This window comes from Schistocerca cancellata, chromosome 1 (assembly GCF_023864275.1).
Source record: "Schistocerca cancellata isolate TAMUIC-IGC-003103 chromosome 1, iqSchCanc2.1, whole genome shotgun sequence".
In the NCBI taxonomy this organism is placed as follows: Eukaryota; Metazoa; Arthropoda; class Insecta; order Orthoptera; family Acrididae; genus Schistocerca; species Schistocerca cancellata.
The window spans coordinates 996633407-996655255 of NC_064626.1; the positions used below are offsets into that span (position 1 = coordinate 996633407).

Sequence of the window (21849 nt, forward strand, 5' to 3'; positions counted from 1 at the left end):
CACTACCACACAGGTCGTCATGCACACTCCATTGGACAGACGGTAAGAGGCTAGGGCTACAGATTGAAAGGTCAATGGCGGAGTATGTGCCATGCGCCACACTGAAGTGTGTGAAGGCACCATCATTTAAAATCGAGAGATCGAGCTGCGACAATAAATGCTCAACGATGGCGCCTCGACCTGTTGCCACTGACCCACCCCACAGAGGGTTATGGGCGTTGAAGTCGCCCAATAGCAAGAAAGGTGGCGGCAATTGGGCTATCAGCGCAGCCAGGACATGCTGCGAGACATCACCATCCGGTGAAAGGTAAAGACTGCAGACGGTAACAGCCTTTGGCGTCCACACCCGAACAGCGACAGCCTCTAAAGGTGTGTGGAGAGGGACAGACTCGCTGTGCAGAGTGTGAAGGACATAGAGGCAGACGCCACCCGACACCCTTTCATATGCTGCCCGGTTCTTATAATAACCCCGATAGCCACGGAGGGGGGGGGGGGGGTTCGCATTGCTGGAAACCAAGTTTCCTGAAGAGCAATGCAGAAGAAAGGGTGAAGGCTGATAAGTTGTTGGAGCTCAGCTAGATGGTGGAAAAACCGCCGCAGTTCCACTGGAGGATGATATTGTCCATGGCTGAGAAAGGCGTGAAAGGACTGGGAAGGCAATTTACGCCGCTTGTTCAATCACTGCCACCGATTCAGTACCCGTACGAGAGGCATCCATGGCGTCTGAGGGACCAGCGAGATCAAGGTCCTCAGCGGACGCTAGAATCTCGACTTCATCCTCAGACGCAGAGCGCGAAAGGTGCGGTGGGGTTGGTGCCACCGCAAGTTCTTTGGCCTTAGAGGTCTTTCTCTTGGACTTCTCTCGCTGAACCTTGGGTTGCACCGGCTGGGAAGGCTTCACTGATTCTGTCTCCGGGACAGAGGAGGATCGTGAAGCCCTACGCCCGGCCGCTGGTGAGGACTTATGCCACTGGCGGCCGTCATCCTTCCCGCTGGTGGAACCCTGGGAAGGGAGGGTCCCAAGGGAACTCTTACGGGCGAGAGTAGCCGAAGAAGTTAGACGCTTCTCCGGCTGAGAAGCGGGGACGGATGTCCCCGACGGGTGGGAGGAGGTTGCTCCTGAGGTAGGTGGTGCAGGAGCAACCGGTTGGGTAGAGCCCCCCACGGGCAAGGGGGCAGGAGGAGTCTTACTGCTTATCGAGCTGGCTGGAAGTCTCGAAACTGATGGGGCTAGCACAGTTGGTGTAGCAGCTGCATAAGAAGATGTCATTCTCACAGGATGGAGTCTGTCATATTTCCTTTTGGCCTCAGTATAGGTCAGCCGGTCCAGGGTCTTATATTCCATGATTTTGCGCTCTTTCTGAAAGACTTTGCAGTCAGGCGAGCAAGGTGAATGGTGCTCCCCGCAGTTGACACAGATGGGAGGCGGGGCACATGGAGTATCGGGATGAGACGGGCGTCCGCAATCTCGACATGTGAGGCTGGAAGTGCAGCGGGAAGACATATGGCCGAACTTCCAGCACTTGAAGCACCGCATCGGGGGAGGAATATAGGGCCTGACGTCACATCGGTAGACCATCACCCTCGAAGGCCAAGATGAAGGCACCGGTAGCTATCTGATTTTCCTTCGGACCCCGATGAACGCGCCGGACGAAATGTACACCCCTGCGCTCTAAGTTGGCGCGCAGCTCGTCATCAGACTGCAAAAGAAGGTCCTTATGGTAAATAACTCCCTGAACCATATTTAAACTCTTATGCGGCGTGATCGTAACAGCAACATCCCCCAACTTGTCACAAGCAAGCAACCGTCGTGACTGGGCAGAGGACGCCGTTTGGATCAGGACCGATCCAGAGCGCATTTTTGACAAGCCCTCCACCTCCCCAAACTTGTCCTCTAAATGCTCGACGAAGAACTGAGGCTTTGTGGAGAGAAAAGACTCCCCATCAGCTCTCGTACAAACTAAGAATCGGGGCGAATAACTATTACCTCCATCCTGAGACTTACGCTCCTCCCACGGCGTGGCCAGAGAGGGGAACGTTTTCGGATTGTACTTTTCAGCATTAAATTGAGCCCGAGAACGCTTAGAGACTGCTGGCGGCTGGCCGCCAGCGAGAGATGATGTACCACGCTTCATTGCGGGTCATCCGCCCTGATGCCACCTACTCCGACCAAGGGCCCTCCCCACGGGCGCCACCCAGCCGCAGCAATAGCCACCTGGCAGGATGTCCATTGCCGGGAGTCCTGATGCCCCAGGGAGATGGGCATCTACCCCTTGGCATACGTGGGGAGTTAACGGCGTAGGCATCAGTAGAGCGATCCCTGTGTTGTCAGGGGGCTACAACCAAGAGGGTACATGGCGGCCCCACCACAACGGACTGGCTACCGTGCTGGATCTTAGGTGCAAAACTGTCCAAAGTCGTCGTCGCAGTTAAAAGAAACACTGCAGAGTGCAGCGTGGGAATCGCACCCAGGGACGTATCCTCGCCCAAGAGATGGAAAACGAGCGGGACACCATTGCAACGACGAAAAAGCCGGCTAAAGGTCTCAATGCACGACGGATACAGTGCACCACGTAAGGCGCCCTTCCCCAATTGGCTCGCTCTTCGGAATAATTTAGAAAGATGGAGGTCAAACCCGAGAGGGGACCATCACATAAGGCCGAAACATTTGAGACTTCTTTTAGTCGCCTCTTACGACAGGCAGGAATACCGTGGGCCTATTCTAACCCCCGAACCCGCAGGGGGGGCAACATTCTGAGTCATCCTGGACCGTTGGTCAGAGAGCAGCAGCAACCGGACTGGGGACTTACTGTCTCGTCCGTAGGCTGCCATTAACATCAGAGTAAAAAAGACTTTGTTTGAAGTGGTGGCGTGACGAGGGAGCATGGACTGCTGATGAATGGCTTTCCATTGTGTTGAGCGATGAACTGCGATTCTGCATACTTCGCATGACCATCGTTGGCGAGTGCTTCGGCGATCTGGCGAGAGGTGCATTTCTTCCAGTGTTTTGGAGAAGCCCACTGGTGTTACTCATGGCGTCATAACGTGGAGAGCATCGTTTATGACTACAGGCCCAACTCGTAGTGGCTGGTGTAACTCTTACAGCCTAATGGTACGTCACGGATATCCTGCGTCCTCACGCGGTACCTCTCATTCGACGGCATCAAGGTGACGTTTTTCAACAGAACAATGGTCGTCAACACATTCCACGTGTCTCTGTGTACTGTCTGTGAGATATTTAAGAACTTACATGGCCAGCAAGGTCGCTATATCTGTCCCCAATAGAACATGTGCGGGACCAGGTCAGACGTCAATTCCGTCCCAGTGCATTTATCAAGGACATAACTGACCAGTTACAACAGTTGTTGGCCAACTTGTCTCAGGAGAGGATGAAACGTCTGTATGACACCCTCCCCAACCGAATTTGTGCACGCAAAAAGGTCAGAGGAGGTGCTACGTCATACTAAGAAGTGAGTCGTACTGCCAAGTTCTTTCTAAATTTGACTCAATTTTGTAATCACTGACATAACATCTCATACCCTCTCAACCTGTGAAGTTTCATTCCGTTTCCTCCTCCCCTTCTAGGTGCATCGTTTTTTCTATAGGACGGTGTATATTGGTGACAAGAAACTGAGAAACCACTGTGACCGAATGCAGCTCCTTCGACTACATACTACCGTTTAGGATATCCAATGTTTATGGTGTGTAATCGTTAAAAAGAAATTTAGAATTTTCTGTTTCATCTGGAGGTGTGGCCGTGATTGAAAAATATTTTGTAAAATATTCAAATATGGCTCAACTACATAAAACTCATGATAAAGTAATAAATAACCAGACGCGTTTCAAGACTAGAGTCGTACCTTCAGGGGGTGATTCTTGTATATCTTGCCTCAAGATGACGATTTCTCTCGAAACGCGTCGAGTGACTTGTGATCATATCCAGACGCATTTCAAGACTAGAGTCTTACCTTCAGGGAGTAATTCTTGTATATCTTACCTCAAGATGACGGCTTCTCTCGAAACGCGTCGAGTGACTTGTGATCATATCACGAATTTAATGTGGTTCTGCCAAATTTTCATTTCTTTGCTGACCCAAAACGTCTTCGCACCCCGCAAAATCTAGACAACAATTACACGCCGTCCTATTTCACTGTTGGACAGGAGATTCAGGAGATCGTTCAGCCCTGAAATGCTGAGTAAAAGTGCGACACACTCCAATGTGCATTTCATATGCTGACTAAGGATGTAAACTTTAAGAAATTGGGTGGCGCTCCTTAAGTTATACATCCAGCAGTCGATCAGTGAATAGAATAATAAGCTGATGCAATCGTGAAAGTGCATAAATTTTCTACATCACTCGCCGTGTGGTATTCAGCATCTCATTTGACGTTATGACAGAAAATATAATTTCCATGGATGATGAACTAAGCTGAAAGACATATTGTTATCGCGTTATGAGACGTATGTCTGTAGGCAAGCTGCTTCTTCATCCTCTGTTTATGATATAACTGGACGACATTACTGAAAGGGTGTGTAGTCAGCATACAGGCTTCTCGGACGTCAAAACCGACATTCAACACTGAGTCCTTTACTTACCTTCCTACTACCACCGCGCGGGATTAGCCGAGCGGTCTCAGGCGCTGCAGTTATGGACTGTGCGGCTGGTCCCGGCGGAGGTTCGAGTCCTCCCTCAGGCATGGGTGTGTGTGTTTGTCCTTAGCATAATTCAGGTTAAGTAGTATGTAAGCTTAGGGACTGATGACCTTAGCAGTTAAGTCCCATAAGATTTCACACACATTTGAACATTTTTTTCCTACTACTTGCCCTCAGATACACTCAAAAAATAGAATGGAATATTTTCCACCTCTCCCTCCATGCTAAATCCTGACGGCACTGGGAATCCAAGCCAAACTCTCCATGTAGAAGTATGATACCGTGAGTGCACCAAAACAAAGAAGAAATACAGCGACTAATATCACTGATTGTTCGAAAGAATAATATCTGTTACAGCATAATTCCGTTATAATTGTCGAGACTATTAAACTACACTTGGTACACTTTAATATGTTACAAGAATTTATTTATTTATTCTGATACATCTAAACGGGCATTCTACATGTTTTTCATTAAGTTCAAATAGCGACACAGGTGTTATCAAAAATGTACATTTAACAAGGGATACAACACTTAGAAGTAACTATAGCTTAAATAGTGAAACTAAGTAGTAGCTATAGCAAGAAAAGCAGGGTTTGTATCAGTTCATGAAAGCTAGGGCAACAAAGGCTGAGCACAATCAGGTAGATTTCAATGAAGAGCACAGGCAGCAACTGACGTGAGGTCAAGTGTGGTAGAGAAGGAGAAAGAGGACGTGATAGAAAGTAAATGAAGAGTCGAAGAAAAAAAGTGGCGTGACTGCCCGAGAAACGAAAAGAAAAAGGAGAAGAATTGAGGGAAGATCGAGGCATTTGCTTTACTGTTTGACGGAAAGATAACTGGCAATATGTGTCAATTTTTAGAGACTACTTGAGACGTTGACAAAAGGAAGTGCTTCGACTTTCATGGCATTAAATTGTCCGCGGAGTGCAGTGTAGCCTCTTCCAGAGGCGGAGAGCAGTAACAGACAAGAAGTTTGCGAATCGGCACAGCTAGCATACTAGATAAGTGAGACTTTGTGCTGTGATTACGGTGTGATGGCAGGTACATGAGGTCTCATGCTAGTTACTGGAATGCATGTACACTAAGGAGCCGATGAAGTAGACGTAGCGTATGGTAGTTACGTTTACGTGTCCGGCTGCAACCATCCCCCGGGTGGAAATCGAACCTGAGTCTCCCATATGACAGACAGTGATGCTGACCATTATACTACCGAGGAAGTCATCCTTACGCAGGACTCATCCTAATCTTCTCCGTATCTTTCCAGTTTCAGTATGAGATACTGACATGATCATAAAGCTGAGTGTTGCAGATGTAACTCACACAAGTATTCAGGGTCAGTTCTAATAGTTTTCACCACTCGTCCAGTTTTGGATTACGTCGAAATAGTGTTGCGTTTCCGCAAGTGTACGTTTAATATCCCGTGGAAATATGTTTCAAAATTCCTGGAAGTCACAGAGGCAAGAGGAAGTCAACTTTACCTACCGATAGGGTTGATACTAAAACTACTTGTGACTTCTTTGGTATTGTTTTAAGTCTTAGGCTTTGCACCCTTCTGACCACGGAAGACAGATCGCCATTGATCTGGATGATGGCAGTACTGATATTTGTAGATCTGAAGTAAAACTGTGAGTCGTTGGCGTAGAAATGATATTTATGAATCAACGAAATGTCATTGACTCACAAGGAGAACAATATTGGGCCCAGAACTGGTCCGTATGGTACTCCTGAGAGAATCAATTAGATTCCTTTAAGAGTAGTATAATATAATAGATCCATACTTATAAAACATACACAATCGTTCGTTCGATGAAAGATCCGTGCATAAAGACTTGAAAGTTGCGCGAATCACACCAATCCTTAGGAAAGTAAGTAGGAGTAATGAGCTGAATCACAGGCTCGTATCACTGACGTCCATATGCAACCATATTTTGGAACATATACAGTGTTGTAAAATTACGGATTACCACGAAGAAAAAGATCTACTGACACGCTGTCAACAGGAATCAGAAAATATCGCTGGTGCACAGCACAATTAGTTCTTTTTCTCACTAATGAGTGCTTTCGACAAGATATCTCAAACTGGTTCCAATTTCTAGATTTCCAAAAGGCTTTTGATACAGTTCCTCACAAGCAGCTTCAAATTAAATTGCATGCCTATGGAATATAGTCTCGGTTGTGTGACTGGGTTCGTGATTTCCTGCCAGAAAGGTCGTCGAGTAAAACAGAAGTGATCTGTGGCGTTTCCCAAGGAAATTTTGCAGACCCCGTGCTGCTGATAATCTGTATAAATGATTAAGCAGACAATCTGAGCAGCCATCTTACAGTGTTAGCAGATGATTACCATCTGGCAAGGTCATCACTAGATCAAAACCAATTGCAAAATGATTTAGACAATGTATACGCATGGTACGAAAAGTAGAAATTTACCCTAAATAATCAAAAGTATGAAATTATCCATATGAGTACTAAAAGGAATCCATTAAAAATCAGTTACACGATAAATCGCACAAATCAAAAGGCTGTCAATTCACTAAATACCCAGGATTACAATTACGCACAACTTCAATTAGATCGTTCACGTAGATAATATTGTAGGCAAGACGAAACAGAAACTGCGTTTTCTTGTCAGAACACATAGAAGATGCAAGCCGTCTATTAAAGAGACACTCTGCGCTACGCTTGTCCACCGTCTGCTATAGTACTGCTGTGCGTTACGGAATCTCACGAACCAGGAGTGACGGAGAACATCAAAAAATTTCAAAGAAGGTCATCTCGTTTTGTATTATTGTGAAATAACGGATAGAGTGTCACAGATATGATACTCGAGTTGGGGTAGCAATCATTAAAATAAAAGACGCTTTCAGTTGGTGCGATATCTCCCGCGAATGCCAAAATACTCTGTTCACGCCCACCTACATAGGGAGAAATGATAGTGGTAATAAAATAAGAAAAATCAGCAGTCGCGCGGAACTATTTCAGTGTTCGTTCTTCCAGCGCGGTGTTTGAGAGTGGAACGGTAGAGAAATAGTGCGAAAGTGGTTCGACGAACCCTCTGCCGGACACTTGAACTGTAAACTGCAGAGTAGTCTTAGATGTAGATGTAGATGTAGATGTGGAGCCTTTGAGGAAGAATTTTCATTCCCACAGACACAGTCTGCTGCCTGTTTTCAAACCACTTCAACGTTCTGTCTGGAAATTTTAGGTGTCGATCTCTTCCACGCAGTATGCAAAAATTTTGTCCTCACGATTGTCTATGGCGTGTTTCAGGTCATCAGTTGCCTTAATTAGAGAAGTGTCTACGCAGTGATATCCACGAAAACTGGACTGATCTTTGTTACATAAGTTGATTTTGCGCTAGCATTGAGTAATGTAGCTGTGAACAATATACGCCAGGGCTTTGGACTTACCTGGTAAGATCCTAATTGGCCAGTAATAATAAGGTGATTGTAGGTTTTCTTTCTTAGCAATAGGTCGGACTACTCTAATTTTCCGTCGGATAGACCATATCCCATTCACGAGAGAAAAATTGAACATGTCTGTCAAGTTTGATATCAAGCTATCCTCAGTACCCTTTATCATGCTAACGCTAATAGCGTCGTTGACTATTGCCTCAGACGAGATTCACTTTACCGATTATCTCGTTACATTTACTGTAACGTGTTGTAGATAGAATATATCCATGTGAGATATGCAATCTGGACGTTGTTGCGGGCGATCGTTCTTTCCAGATTCACGCAGGCTTTGCAGGTGACTTCCGGGAAACCATCACGAACTGATTGAGTTGGCAGGTAGCTGCATATTATGTGGAGAAATTACTTCAACTGTTGTCGAGCTGCAACTAATGCTATGATGCCAAAGAGACAATGTAGAGAAGTAAATGAAATTACAAGAGAACTGCAGATGAAATTTATTAAGCTTTTGAAGTCTTGGTAATCTTTGTATTTTTCGAGCATTCTAAAGTGGCGATTCGTCCTACGTGCTTCCTTACATATCGTTAATCTGTCAATCAAAATGTTACTGTCCAAATACCTGATTACTGGGAACGTAAATTTAAAGCCAAGTTGGGTTTTGAAGTAATCAACCTCATTAGTAAAAAGATAAGGAACATTCCGTTAAAGGCGGTGTGTGTCATCCATCGAGAACATTTGGGATGAATGTAACCCAAAGATAACATATCTGCTTGGTGAGAGTAATTGCGTTTCACTGTCTGAATACTGGAACTCAGTACCAGCGGAACAAAATAACAGATGGCCGCTAGGCGATCCTTCTAGTGAGACGGGCAAGAGAAAAAATTCATGCAAGGACAAAAGAGAAGAAGCACAAAATAATAGCTACCGTTGTTTCACACTTCTTTTTTTAGTCAGATGCCCACAAACCATCTATCAGAAAATCACTGGAAGTTCAGGTTACACTTAAAATTGGATCGTCGCACAGATTCACTAATGAGAGACATTGATATTAGGATCCCAGGTATTGGAAAACAACTGCAACTCCTTAAAGTAAACAAAGAGTCATGCTCTGTAGGAATTCCAGTTATATTTTACAGTGATTGGCTAGTTCATTTATTGAGAAAGTTTTGCGTAGCAAATAGTTTCGCATGAAGGAAAAATGTCACAGGTGACTACTATTCCCAAAAAGTGAAAGTGTGGCACATCTAACGTACAGAATTAGAGACTAATATCGTAAATGCCAGTCTTCTGGAGAATCCTAGAGGATCTGCTAGACTCAAACTTTACGGCATTCCTGGTTCCAAATGGTTCAAATGGCTCTACCACTATGGAACTTAACATCTGAGGTCATCAGTCCCCTAGACCTAGAACTACTTAAATCTAACTAACCTAAGGACATCACACGCAGCCATGACCGAGGCATGATTCGAACCTGCCACCGTAGCAGCAGCTCTAGAACCGCTCGGCCACAGCGGCCGGCGTTATAGCATTCCTGAAGAAAAACTAGCTTACCTTAAAGAATCAACGCGGATTCAGGGAAAACAAATCGTACGACACTGGGTTTGATATATTCGTACACGACATCCTGCAAAATCTTGCAATCGTTCGATACAAGTGAGAAGATTTCCGAAAGGCGTTCCACACCTTATTACACCGTCGACTACTATGATAAACGAGGTACTACGATACGTAGTTTCTTGGCTTGTATATGATTGGCTCGATGAGTATTTGACCAATAGAACTCAGCAAATAGACAAATTATCTACAGAAACGTGTGCTCCAGGGAAATAGGGCCACAAAAGCTCTACTTATACATAAACGATTTATAAGACAAGATCAGCAGCGCTATAAAACTCTTGCCTTACGATGCTTTCGTTTACAGGATGATCGCAACATAATGCAGAAAGGCAGTGTGAGATGAGAGACTTGCGTGCCATGACCCTCGCTGGCTTCACAGGTCACGTGTCACGGCGTGGTGAGAACCCGACACAGGCGGGCACAGCTCGAGAGATGGCAGCGTTCGAGTCGTCTGATCAGCAGACAACATATCTGCCACGAAATAAGCCGGTTGTCTTAAGGACATCAGATAGTCTAGAGGCTTACTAGAGATTGGTTTTCCCTAGGTGAGTGGCTGCTACGGAGCGGCCATGGCGAAATCTCAGAGGTTGCAAATTATTTCACGATCGCCGCATAAGTAAAATATATATCACTAAAGACACAGGCAGACAGTGGCGTCGAAATCTACATGGATATTCCGCAAGCCACCTTATGGCTCGTGGCGGAGAGCACTCCGTACCACTACTAGTCATCTCCTTTCCTGTTCTACTCGCAAACAGAGCGAGAGAAAAACGACTATCTATATGCCTCCGTATGAGCCTTAATTTTTCGTATATTATCTTAGTGGTCCTTGTTGGCGGCAGCAAAATCGTTTGTCAGTCAGCTTCAAATGCCGGTTGCTTAAACTTTCTCAAAAGTGTTCCTTAAAAGAAACGTCGCCTTCCCTTTAAGGATTTCCATTTGAGTTCCCGAAGCATCTCCATAGCACTTAGGGCTGTTTGAACCTACCGGTAACAAATCTAGCATCCCGCCACTGAATTCCTACTACACTCCTGGAAATTGAAATAAGAACACCGTGAATTCATTGTCCCAGGAAGGGGAAACTTTATTGACACATTCCTGGGGTCAGATACATCACATGATCACACTGACAGAACCACAGGCACATAGACACAGGCAACAGAGCATGCACAATGTCGGCACTAGTACAGTGTATATCCACCTTTCGCAGCAATGCAGGCTGCTATTCTCCCATGGAGACGATCGTAGAGATGCTGGATGTAGTCCTGTGGAACGGCTTGCCATGCCATTTCCACCTGGCGCCTCAGTTGGACCAGCGTTCGTGCTGGACGTGCAGACCGCGTGAGACGACGCTTCATCCAGTCCCAAACATGCTCAATGGGGGACAGATCCGGAGATCTTGCTGGCCAGGGTAGTTGACTTACACCTTCTAGAGCACGTTGGGTGACACGGGATACATGCGGACGTGCATTGTCCTGTTGGAACAGCAAGTTCCCTTGCCGGTCTAGGAATGGTAGAACGATGGGTTCGATGACGGTTTGGATGTACCGTGCACTATTCAGTGTCCCCTCGACGATCACCAGTGGTGTACGGCCAGTGTAGGAGATCGCTCCCCACACCATGATGCCGGGTGTTGGCCCTGTGTGCCTCGGTCGTATGCAGTCCTGATTGTGGCGCTCACCTGCACGGCGCCAAACACGCATACGACCATCATTGGCACCAAGGCAGAAGCGACTCTCGTCGCTGAAGACGACACGTCTCCATTCGTCCCTCCATTCACGCCTGTCGCGACACCACTGGAGGCGGGCTGCACGATGTTGGGGCGTGAGCGGAAGACGGCCTAACGGTGTGCGAGACCGTAGCCCAGCTTCATGGAGACGGTTGCGAATGGTCCTCGCCGATACCCCAGGAGCAACAGTGTCCCTAATTTGCTGGGAAGTGGCAGTGCGGTCCCCTACGGCACTGCGTAGGATCCTACGGTCTTGGCGTGCATCCGTGCGTCGCTGCGGTCCGGTCCCAGGTCGACGGGCACGTGCACCTTCCGCCGACCACTGGCGACAACATCGATGTACTGTGGAGACCTCACGCCCCACGTGTTGAGCAATTCGGCGGTACGTCCACCCGGCGTCCCGCATGCCCACTATACGCCCTCGCTCAAAGTCCGTCAACTGCACATACGGTTCACGTCCACGCTGTCGCGGCATGCTACCAGTGTTAAAGACTGCGATGGAGCTCCGTATGCCACGGCAAACTGGCTGACACTGACGGCGGCGGTGCACAAATGCTGCGCAGCTAGCGCCATTCGACGGCCAACACCGCGGTTCCTGGTGTGTCCGCTGTGCCGTGCGTGTGATCATTGCTTGTACAGCCCTCTCGCAGTGTCCGGAGCAAGTATGGTGGGTCTGACACACCGGTGTCAATGTGTTCTTTTTTCCATTTCCAGGAGTGTATGTCTTACTTTACTCCGACCTGGTGCGGATCCCAAACACTAAAGCAGTACTCAAGAATAGGTCGCACTAGCGTCCTATATGCGGTCTCCTTGACAGATGAACCACACTTTCCTAAAATTCTGCCAATAAACCGAAGTCGGCAATTCGCCTTCCCTACCACAGCCCTCACATGCTAGTTCTATTTCATATCCAACCACGTGAAAGAGAGAAACGAGGGAAAGCAGCACAGCCAAGCACCTACTACGTAGACACAACACCACAGGGCGTGTCAGCGTTATCTAATGATTTTTGAATTTATAAAACGCAATGACATTTTATGATACAGCAACTTATTTTGTTTCCAAACATACACAGCGAATGACAATTTACATCTTACAAGCTAATTTTCACACAAATTAATTATTTGCGATAGATAATGTCGTTTAAGTACTGGCCCTCTTTTACGACACACTCGTTGATGCTCTGCGCGAAATTTGTCATCACTCTTTCCAACATGTTACGGGGTGTAGCACGAATCTCTCGCTCAATGGTACCCTTTATCTGAAGCACAGTATGTAGGTTATTGGCGTATGCTTTGTTCTTGAGGAAGCCCCACAAAAGAAAGTCACATGGAGTAAGGTCTGGAGAGCAGAGCAGACAGTCAACAGCTCCTCTGGTGGGTATCACTTTCTCCGGAAACGACTTCCTTACTTCTGACATAAACACACTGAACGTGTGAACTGCCGCACGGTCTTGCTAAAACGAAACATTCCGACGATTTATGTTACGGCGACGAGTTCTGGGACGAGAAATCGATGTAACACGATCAAATAACGCTCCGAGTTCACGCTGACGCCTCTCCCATTTTCTTTGAAGGAATAAGACCCTATGATACCAAACTTCCCTAATCCAGCCCACACTGATCGGGTTATCATAGTGATTAGCACATTGGACTCACGTTTAGGAGGATGGCGGTTCAAACCCGCGTCCGGCCATCCTCATTTTGGTTTTCCGTAATTTCCCTAAATCACTTAAGGTAAAGGCCAGGATGGTTTCATCGAAAGGACACGGCCGCTTTCCTGCCCTAATCCGAGCTCGTGATCCAGTTCTAACGACCTCGTTGTCAACGGGATGTTAATCACTAATCTCTTCCTCCTCCTCCTCCTCCTCCTCCTCCTGAAGCCCACACTGTTAACTTATTACGCAGCGGGCTCTGGTGCAGTTGCGGAGGCTTGTTTGGACACCATGAACGACAGCTTTTTATTAACACTGCCATTTAGGTAAAAATGAGATTCTTTTGAGATTAAGATCACAGTTCCAGGTTCTTCCTCCAACTTCTCTTTCACTACTGCAGCAAAACGTCTCATTCTCACAAAATCTTGAGGCTTCAACTCCTGAGCAATCGCAATTTTGTAGGGATGAGTACGTAGACGTGTAAAATGCGTCGAACGGACGAATTTGATAATCCAAAAGACTGTGTGTTCTCTTGCAGATCGGTTAGGGCTCTGTTGAATTGTATGACGCACAGTTTCATCGCTTTCATGTGGATCGGCCGTCTTTGCACTGCCTTCTTTCCACTGCCTCCCAGTTTTTTCTTCAATGCAGAACATGTCTCACGAAAGTTCATAACCCATAGCAGAATGGTATTGTGGGTAGGAATTGTACCATTACGTGCAACATTGATTTCGAGACGGAACTTCCTCTGAGTGGTTGTCACAGATTCAGCATTTTTGAAGAAACTCTCTTCGACGAACGCATGGTGTTGTGCAGTCCACATTTCCACTGTAACTGAACTGCTGTTGTAGGGGAAAACAAAAAGCCCAGGCACACCGATCAACTACGCTGACTCGCCTGCTACTACTTGAATCAAAACCGTCATGTAACGCTGACTCAGCCTGTACTTCAGATATTAACGATGGAAGATATGAATGCACTTAATTTCTTTAATAATCAATAACTTATAACGGCTTAAGGGGGACGTTGATGAAAAACACACACTATTTCAAAAATTAACCAAATCCACAGTTTTGGAGATATGGAATGAAATTTTGTACCACGATTTACATGAAAGTAACACATTTACATATAAAATCCTTCGATGATATATATTTAACTTTTTTTGATTGAAATTTGAAGTTTTATTTTAAAAAAATAATGTATGTTCCTTTTTCTCAGAAAGTAATCAAGAGATTCCTACAAATATTTCTGTGTTTCATCCCTTTATATGTTGTAAGTTTCTCTCATGAAGTTTTTGGAATTGCTCAAATAGGAGAATTTTCATAATTTTTTAATTATATTTCTACAAGTGCAATTTTAAATTCATGCAAAATTCCAAGCAATTTTCCCATATTTCAGCTTGCAATCATAATCTCAAAATTTGCTCTTGAGACAACGTTTATTAGGTTTACAGAAATATGTGTACAAAATTTCATAATTCTAGCATTCATAGAATCTGAGGAAAAGGTACATAAACTTTAAAAACCAGACGTTTCAGGAAACGCAATTTAAGGTTCAACCTAACTTTTTTTCTTATGTCACTTCTTCAGAAGCCACCACATTTGTACTCTGGGTCGTCTTTCCCTTCAAGGCTTCTCTTCTGGTTTCTTGTTCTCCATCTTCTTTCCTTTACCAGGTCTTCAACTGACTTTTCAGCTGCAGAGACGCGCTTTAAATCTATTTTTCTCAGGATGTCTTGAGTAAAATTTCCTATCTTGTAGCCCATTCTTTCTAATACCTTCATCCTCCCGACGTTCCCATCATTAAATACAATAACTGCATCATAAGTTGCAATTCTGACAACTGTAGCAGATGCAAATGTGTTTTTAGGCCATCGTTTCCATATGAGTGATTTTAGAGACTCATTTAGATTTGGGTTTTGCCATGAACACACTTTTTGAGAAGTGCAGGATCGGCCAAAGATGATCTATAAAACCAAAGAGTATGTATCACGGCCTTTTAGATGTATCCCCCACACGTCTGGTTGAAAGTAATACACAGAATCGTTGTTCACTGAGCTGGTATTGAAGTGCTGCTTCAAAACGTGGGCGTTGCAGGGAGACCGCGTCACACTTTTAATTAATTTTCGGGCACTTCGGATGCGATTTCAACGTTGAAACTTTGTGAACTTATTGTACATGAGTTGTACTAACAAATAAAAAATAAATATAAAATTGATATTTTTGGTCAATTTCATCAACGTCCCTCCTTAAGCAATCTTCAAGAACAAAGTGTCAACTGAGAGCCCTCGAATAGCACTATCGGAAAACGCTTCAGTATAAATTTCAATTGAAGCAGTACAATTTGAGCTATGAGCCACTGTGTTAGTTCTGATGGCTAAAAAATGCATTTTAATCCAAAACACATACACGCTTAACAGTATGACAGCTGTATTATACAACAGACTACAATAGCTATCTGTAGATGTTTGATACTCATAAGGTTTAAAACATAATAGTAAGCAACGCTAATTTTGAACATTTCGCTGAATATGATGTAAATAACCCAAAAAGCAGTGACCCCAACAAGAAACTAATGTCACTACAGAAAAGCTGCTGAAAAGCTTAGCTCTAATTCATTTGTAATACTTACTATAGCGAAAAGTTTAATGTAACTTTTATCCATGTGCAACCAATGAAAGATATTACCCCAGGTTTTCTGATGGAAAGACAATTAAAATGAACCTTTTTTTAATATCTTAAAGGAATCAACGCCGAAGCACAAGTCATGCCAGCTACTTAGATACGTACTTTTTCTGTAGTAATATGTACAATATGTGTACTTCCGTGGCTTTTGTGTTTGGAAAGGATGAAGCGTAATCGGGAGGATTTACACATTTTTATATGACTGTAAAACAAGGATGGACACGGTATTACACGACAAGAGAAAAAAAACTGTGCTCGCAACAGTAGAGTGGTGAGGACTGAAGCTCACCAAGAAACGACAAAATTGTTTTCCGAATGATTTATCAATTTGGTGGTTTGTGGAACGATGAGTATTGAACACAAAGTTCTTCAAGTGCTTTCGTTGTGAATTGGAACAGAAATGATGAATACTGATATGCAGTGTTCTTGCACCAGGAGACCGTGCATACTCCCTCATCGCGCCTAAGGCAAATCTTCACGAATTGGGCTTCGAAATACTGCACTATTTGGCCATTTGGCCTCTAAGAATTGCTAGGAAGAAGGAAACGTGTATCGCACGAGATTATCTCTACTACCAACGAGTTTTATTTTCTGATGGTATAATGCAAATGAATTAAGTAGCCTCTCCATATGTTGAAACCCTGCTGTGTAGCAGTAACCAATATTACAACAATGATGGAACTTCATGTTGCAAAAACTACAAGCAGCATGCTCCAGTTACATGACTTCGGAGCATATACAGGGTGGCCCAGGAGGAATGGTCAATATTTAGTGATATGACAGGAACGACCATTCGAAGCAAAAATGTCTAGCAAACATGGGTTCTAAAGTACACACCTTAAGAACTATGAGCACTTATTCATCTTGAATACAGTGAGGCAAATCTCTTCTATTGCAAACTATTTGCTTTGTATATTTTGAGAGGTGGCAGTATGTATCAACACCAGAAAAAATGACCAACAAATATGGGCTTCAAAGTACATGCCTTAAGAGGTATGGGCACTTGTTCATCTTCGCTGCTATGAAACACGTCTTCTATTCTAAAAAAGTGCTAATAGCTCTTAAGGTAAAAGTTTTAGAGTCCATGTTTTCTGCCTTTTTTTGCTTCAAATTATCGATGTTGTCATATCCGTGAATACTGCCATTCCTCCTGGCACCCTCTATATCTACATACATCATACGGCGCATGGCGAAGGGTACCTTGTACCATAGCTGGTTATTCCCTTTCCTGATCTACTTACAAACGTCTATATGCATCTGTACGAGGTTCAAATTTTCTTATATTGTCGTTGCAGTCTTTTCACAAGATGTATGTTGACGGAAGTAGGATCTTTCTGCAGTATGTCGCAACTGCCTGTTCTCTAAACTTTCTCAATAATGTTTCGAAACGAACGCCCTCTTCCTTCCAGGGTTTCCCATTTCAGTTCATGGAGCATTTCCGCAATACTTGCTTATGGGTAGAAGCTAGTAACAGCAAATCTAGCAGCACGCCTCTGAATTGCTTCTACATCTCGCTCTAATCCGATCTGGTGGCGTAATCAAACACTCGATCACTTATCAGGTACTGATTGTGAGGTAACGGGCGAGTTACGGCGCCCTGGAAATATTCTACGAGGGCAGTTCAATAAGTAATGCAACACATTTTTTTTCTCGGCCAATTTTGGTTGAAAAAACCGGAAATTTCTTGTGGAATATTTTCAAACATTCCCGCTTCGTCTCGTATAGTTTCATTGACTTCCGACAGGTGGCAGCACTGTACGGAGCTGTTAAAATGGCGTCTGTAACGGATGTGCGTTGCAAACAACGGGCAGTGATCGAGTTTCTTTTGGCGGAAAACCAGGGCATCTCAGATATTCATAGGCGCTTACAGAATGTCTACGGTGATCTGGCAGTGGACAAAAGTACGGTGAGTCGTTGGGCAAAGCGTGTGTCATCATCGCCGCAAGGTCAAGCAAGACTGTCTGATCTCCCGCGTGCGGGCCGGCCGTGCACAGCTGTGACTCCTGCAATGGCGGAGCGTGCGAACACACTCGTTCGAGATGACCGACGGATCACCATCAAACAACTCATTGCTCAACTTGACATCTCTGTTGGTAGTGCTGTCACAATTGTTCACCATTTGGGATATTCAAAGGTTTGTTCCCGCTGGGCCCCTCGTTGTCTAACCGAACACCATAAAGAGCAAAGGAGAACCATCTGTGCGAAATTGCTTGCTCGTCATGTGGCTGAGGGTGACAATTTCTTGTCAAAGATTGTTACAGGCGATGAAACATGGGTTCATCACTTCGAACCTGATGATGAAGAAGTTATTGATGCAGTACGACGTTGGCCCCGACATCCACCAGTGGAATGGTACCGTGCAGGCATACAGGCCCTCATTTCAAGGTGGCATAAGGCCGTAGCATTGAATGGAGATTACGTTGAAAAATAGTGTTGTGTAGCTAAAAGATTGGGGAATAACCTGGTGTATTTCAATGCTGAATAAAACAACCCCTGTTTCAGAAAAAAAATGTGTTGCATTACTTATTGAACTGCCCTCGTAACTTCAGAGTTGGCGGCCACCGCTCGGGCCGCTGAGCAAGCCGCGGCTCGTGAGCAACCGCGTGATGCCGCACAACGGCCGGACTACTTCTCTTTTCCCATCTTTCATCCCCTCTTACGAGATTGGGCTCTATCTACAGCTTAGCTCTGGGAATTCCATAGCGTGGCTGCGAATTCCATAGTGACGCTGTGTCGGTGAAGGAGACACGCCGGGAGTGCCAAAGATGGCGACCTTTGTGAAACCATCATCGCAGACATTTCACAGTTCGTGTAAAAATTAATAGTATCCAGATGAATCATGATACCTCAAAAAGAAATATATACATTACTACTATTTGCAAGGCGATTCTGATGGTGTAATCAGATTTTCAATATCTTTATTAGTCTAAAGTTTTGTGTCTGACGACAAATTATACAAGTAAGACCCAGCACCGAATTTCCAAAATATAAACACTTCATCCGATTTTGTCGATCGCCGTGTCTTTAGGAATCAATTAGTGTAAACCTAAATTGGTACGAATTACAGGCATGTAACTTAAATAGTACATGAGAGGCCGATTACTATCGATCGCGTCAGGCCATAAGTACTCCACAGTTACGCAAAAAAAGGTAGCAGCATGCTTATAAATACATTTATTCATCTATATCTTTGTTTACATCCGATATATATTATTGATGAAGAAATTGATTAAATATTTACTGTGTTTTAGAAAGCATAGAGACTTTAGGCTACTGGCCTACCTTTTGTTCTATTCCTTTGATATATGTTTATTTAATTTGTTTATGTATCTAACAATGTGTGTTAGAGCGTGTTTATAGTCCAGCCGTAGGAATATTCATTTAATTTAAAGTTATTTAAATGTAACTCCAGTACTTTGAATATGTTTCATTATGTTTGTGAGTGTAAGTTGGCATGGAGACATGGAGGGAGCGCTCTAGCCAATCACAGCGCTCGTTACTTAAGAGAGACGTATGGAGGTTGGGGAGGAGCATCGTTTCCGGAGAGGACAAGAGTAGTTCGGAAGAGTGCGGCGCGAGGGACAGTCGCACAGGACACGGAGACGGTGCTGGACGTGAAGGCGCGGCGGACGGTCGCCGCAAACACTTGGAGTGTGGAGCAGTTTGCGCGTGGTCGCGGCAAATAGAAATACACTCCTGGAAATTGAAATAAGAACACCGTGAATTCATTGTCCCAGGAAGGGGAAACTTTATTGACACATTCCTGGGGTCAGATACATCACATGATCACACTGACAGAACCACAGGCACATAGACACAGGCAACAGAGCATGCACAATGTCGGCACTAGTACAGTGTATATCCACCTTTCGCAGCAATGCACGCTGCTATTCTCCCATGGAGACGATCGTAGAGATGCTGGATGTAGTCCTGTGGAACGGCTTGCCATGCCATTTCCACCTGGCGCCTCAGTTGGACCAGCGTTCGTGCTGGACGTGCAGACGGCGTGAGACGACGCTTCATCCAGTCCCAAACATGCTCAATGGGGGACAGATCCGGAGATCTTGCTGGCCAGGGTAGTTGACTTACACCTTCTAGAGCACGTTGGGTGGCACGGTATACATGCGGACGTGCATTGTCCTGTTGGAACAGCAAGTTCCCTTGCCGGTCTAGGAATGGTAGAACGATGGGTTCGATGACGGTTTGGATGTACCGTGCACTATTCAGTGTCCCCTCGACGATCACCAGTGGTGTACGGCCAGTGTAGGAGATCGCTCCCCACACCATGATGCCGGGTGTTGGCCCTGTGTGCCTCGGTCGTATGCAGTCCTGATTGTGGCGCTCACCTGCACGGCGCCAAACACGCATACGACCATCATTGGCACCAAGGCAGAAGCGACTCTCATCGCTGAAGACGACACGTCTCCATTCGTCCCTCCATTCACGCCTGTCGCGGCACCACTGGAGGCGGGCTGCACGATGTTGGGGCGTGAGCGGAAGACGGCCTAACGGTGTGCGGGACCGTAGCCCAGCTTCATGGAGACGGTTGCGAATGGTCCTCGCCGATACCCCAGGAGTAACAGTGTCCCTAATTTGCTGGGAAGTGGCGGTGCGGTCCCCTACGGCACTGCGTAGGATCCTACGGTCTTGGCGTGCATCCGTGCGTCGCTGCGGTCCGGTCCCAGGTCGACGGGCACGTGCACCTTCCGCCGACCACTGGCGACAACATCGATGTACTGTGGAGACCTCACGCCCCACGTGTTGAGCAATTCGGCGGTACGTCCACCCGGCCTCCCGCATGCCCACTATACGCCCTCGCTCAAAGTCCGTCAACTGCACATACGCTTCACGTCCACGCTGTCGCGGCATGCTACCAGTGTTGAAGACTGCGATGGAGCTCCGTATGCCACGGCAAACTGGCTGACACTGACGGCGGCGGTGCACAAATGCTGCGCAGCTAGCGCCATTCGACGGCCAACACCGCGGTTCCTGGTGTGTCCGCTGTGCCGTGCGTGTGATCATTGCTTGTACAGCCCTCTCGCAGTGTCCGGAGCAAGTATGGTGGGTCTGACACACCGGTGTCAATGTGTTCTTTTTTCCATTTCCAGGAGTGTACTTCGGAGTGCCGACTTGTGCACTTGTCAGATTTCCGTGGCTTCTACAGTGAAGACGTAGTATGCGTTTAGAAGTGAATATCTCACGAGCTGTGTTGTTGTTCATAACTAATTACGTGCTGTAGGAATCTATTGTTTCCCTGTTATTCAACTTGTATTTTATTTAATTGCTGGACCATCGACACCAATAAGTGTTTTGCAGAAATATATCGCATTCTCAAAAGTACTTCCACTATCGTACCTACAGATTTTATTTAATTGCAATCTCTCATATATAAATGTCTATATTACGTTCAAAATTCGCAATTACCGAGTGATACGAACCTTCGACCATTCGATTCATGTGTCTATTCATATTGTATACTGTAGACTCGGCAGTGTTTGGCTTTTAATGCGGCGACTAGGTATCCCAGCCCCTAGACAACGAAACCAGCCAAAACTTTTCCTGTTGCAACTCTAAGTAAGAGGTTGCGCAGTTTTAGAAATCTCGCACGATCATACAAGTGTTCTGTACGCTATATTCTTCATAGGTGAGCCACGCTTTCCAAGTATTCCCCCAATGAACACTGCCCGTAAAGGGCAAAGTACTAGGTTCTATTACTTAAAATGCGTCGAGCTTCTCATTTAGCTGGAAACCTATTTTGTACGCTCAGACCTTCTCTACAGTCGGCTGTGTGGCGCTGTGTCAAAAGATTTCCACATATCTAGCAATATGGAATCTATCCATTGGCCTTCGTCTACTGTTCATACGATATTGTACGGAAAAACGGCAAGTTTGTTTTTTCTATTCATTCGTGGATAGTATCTTTTCAATTTCAAGGAAACTTTTTATATTCGACCTTAGAACATGCTCAAGAATTCTATAGCACCCCTTTATTAAAAATACTAGAATGTAATTCTGCGGGTACGTTCTTTACTCTTCACGTACACAGGAGTCACCTGCACGTTTTTCCAGTCGCTTGAACTTACAATTATGCGAGAG

The 21849-nt window shown here is 45.4% G+C and overlaps 1 non-coding gene across 1 annotated transcript; it reads right to left on the bottom strand.

Moving 5' to 3' along the window:
* Positions 1-5843: 5843 nt before the first annotated feature.
* On the bottom strand, positions 5844-5946 carry LOC126097312 (U6 spliceosomal RNA). Its single transcript, XR_007522102.1, has one exon. It is a non-coding gene; the product is annotated as a U6 spliceosomal RNA (small nuclear RNA).
* Between the last annotated feature and the right edge of the window lie 15903 nt (positions 5947-21849).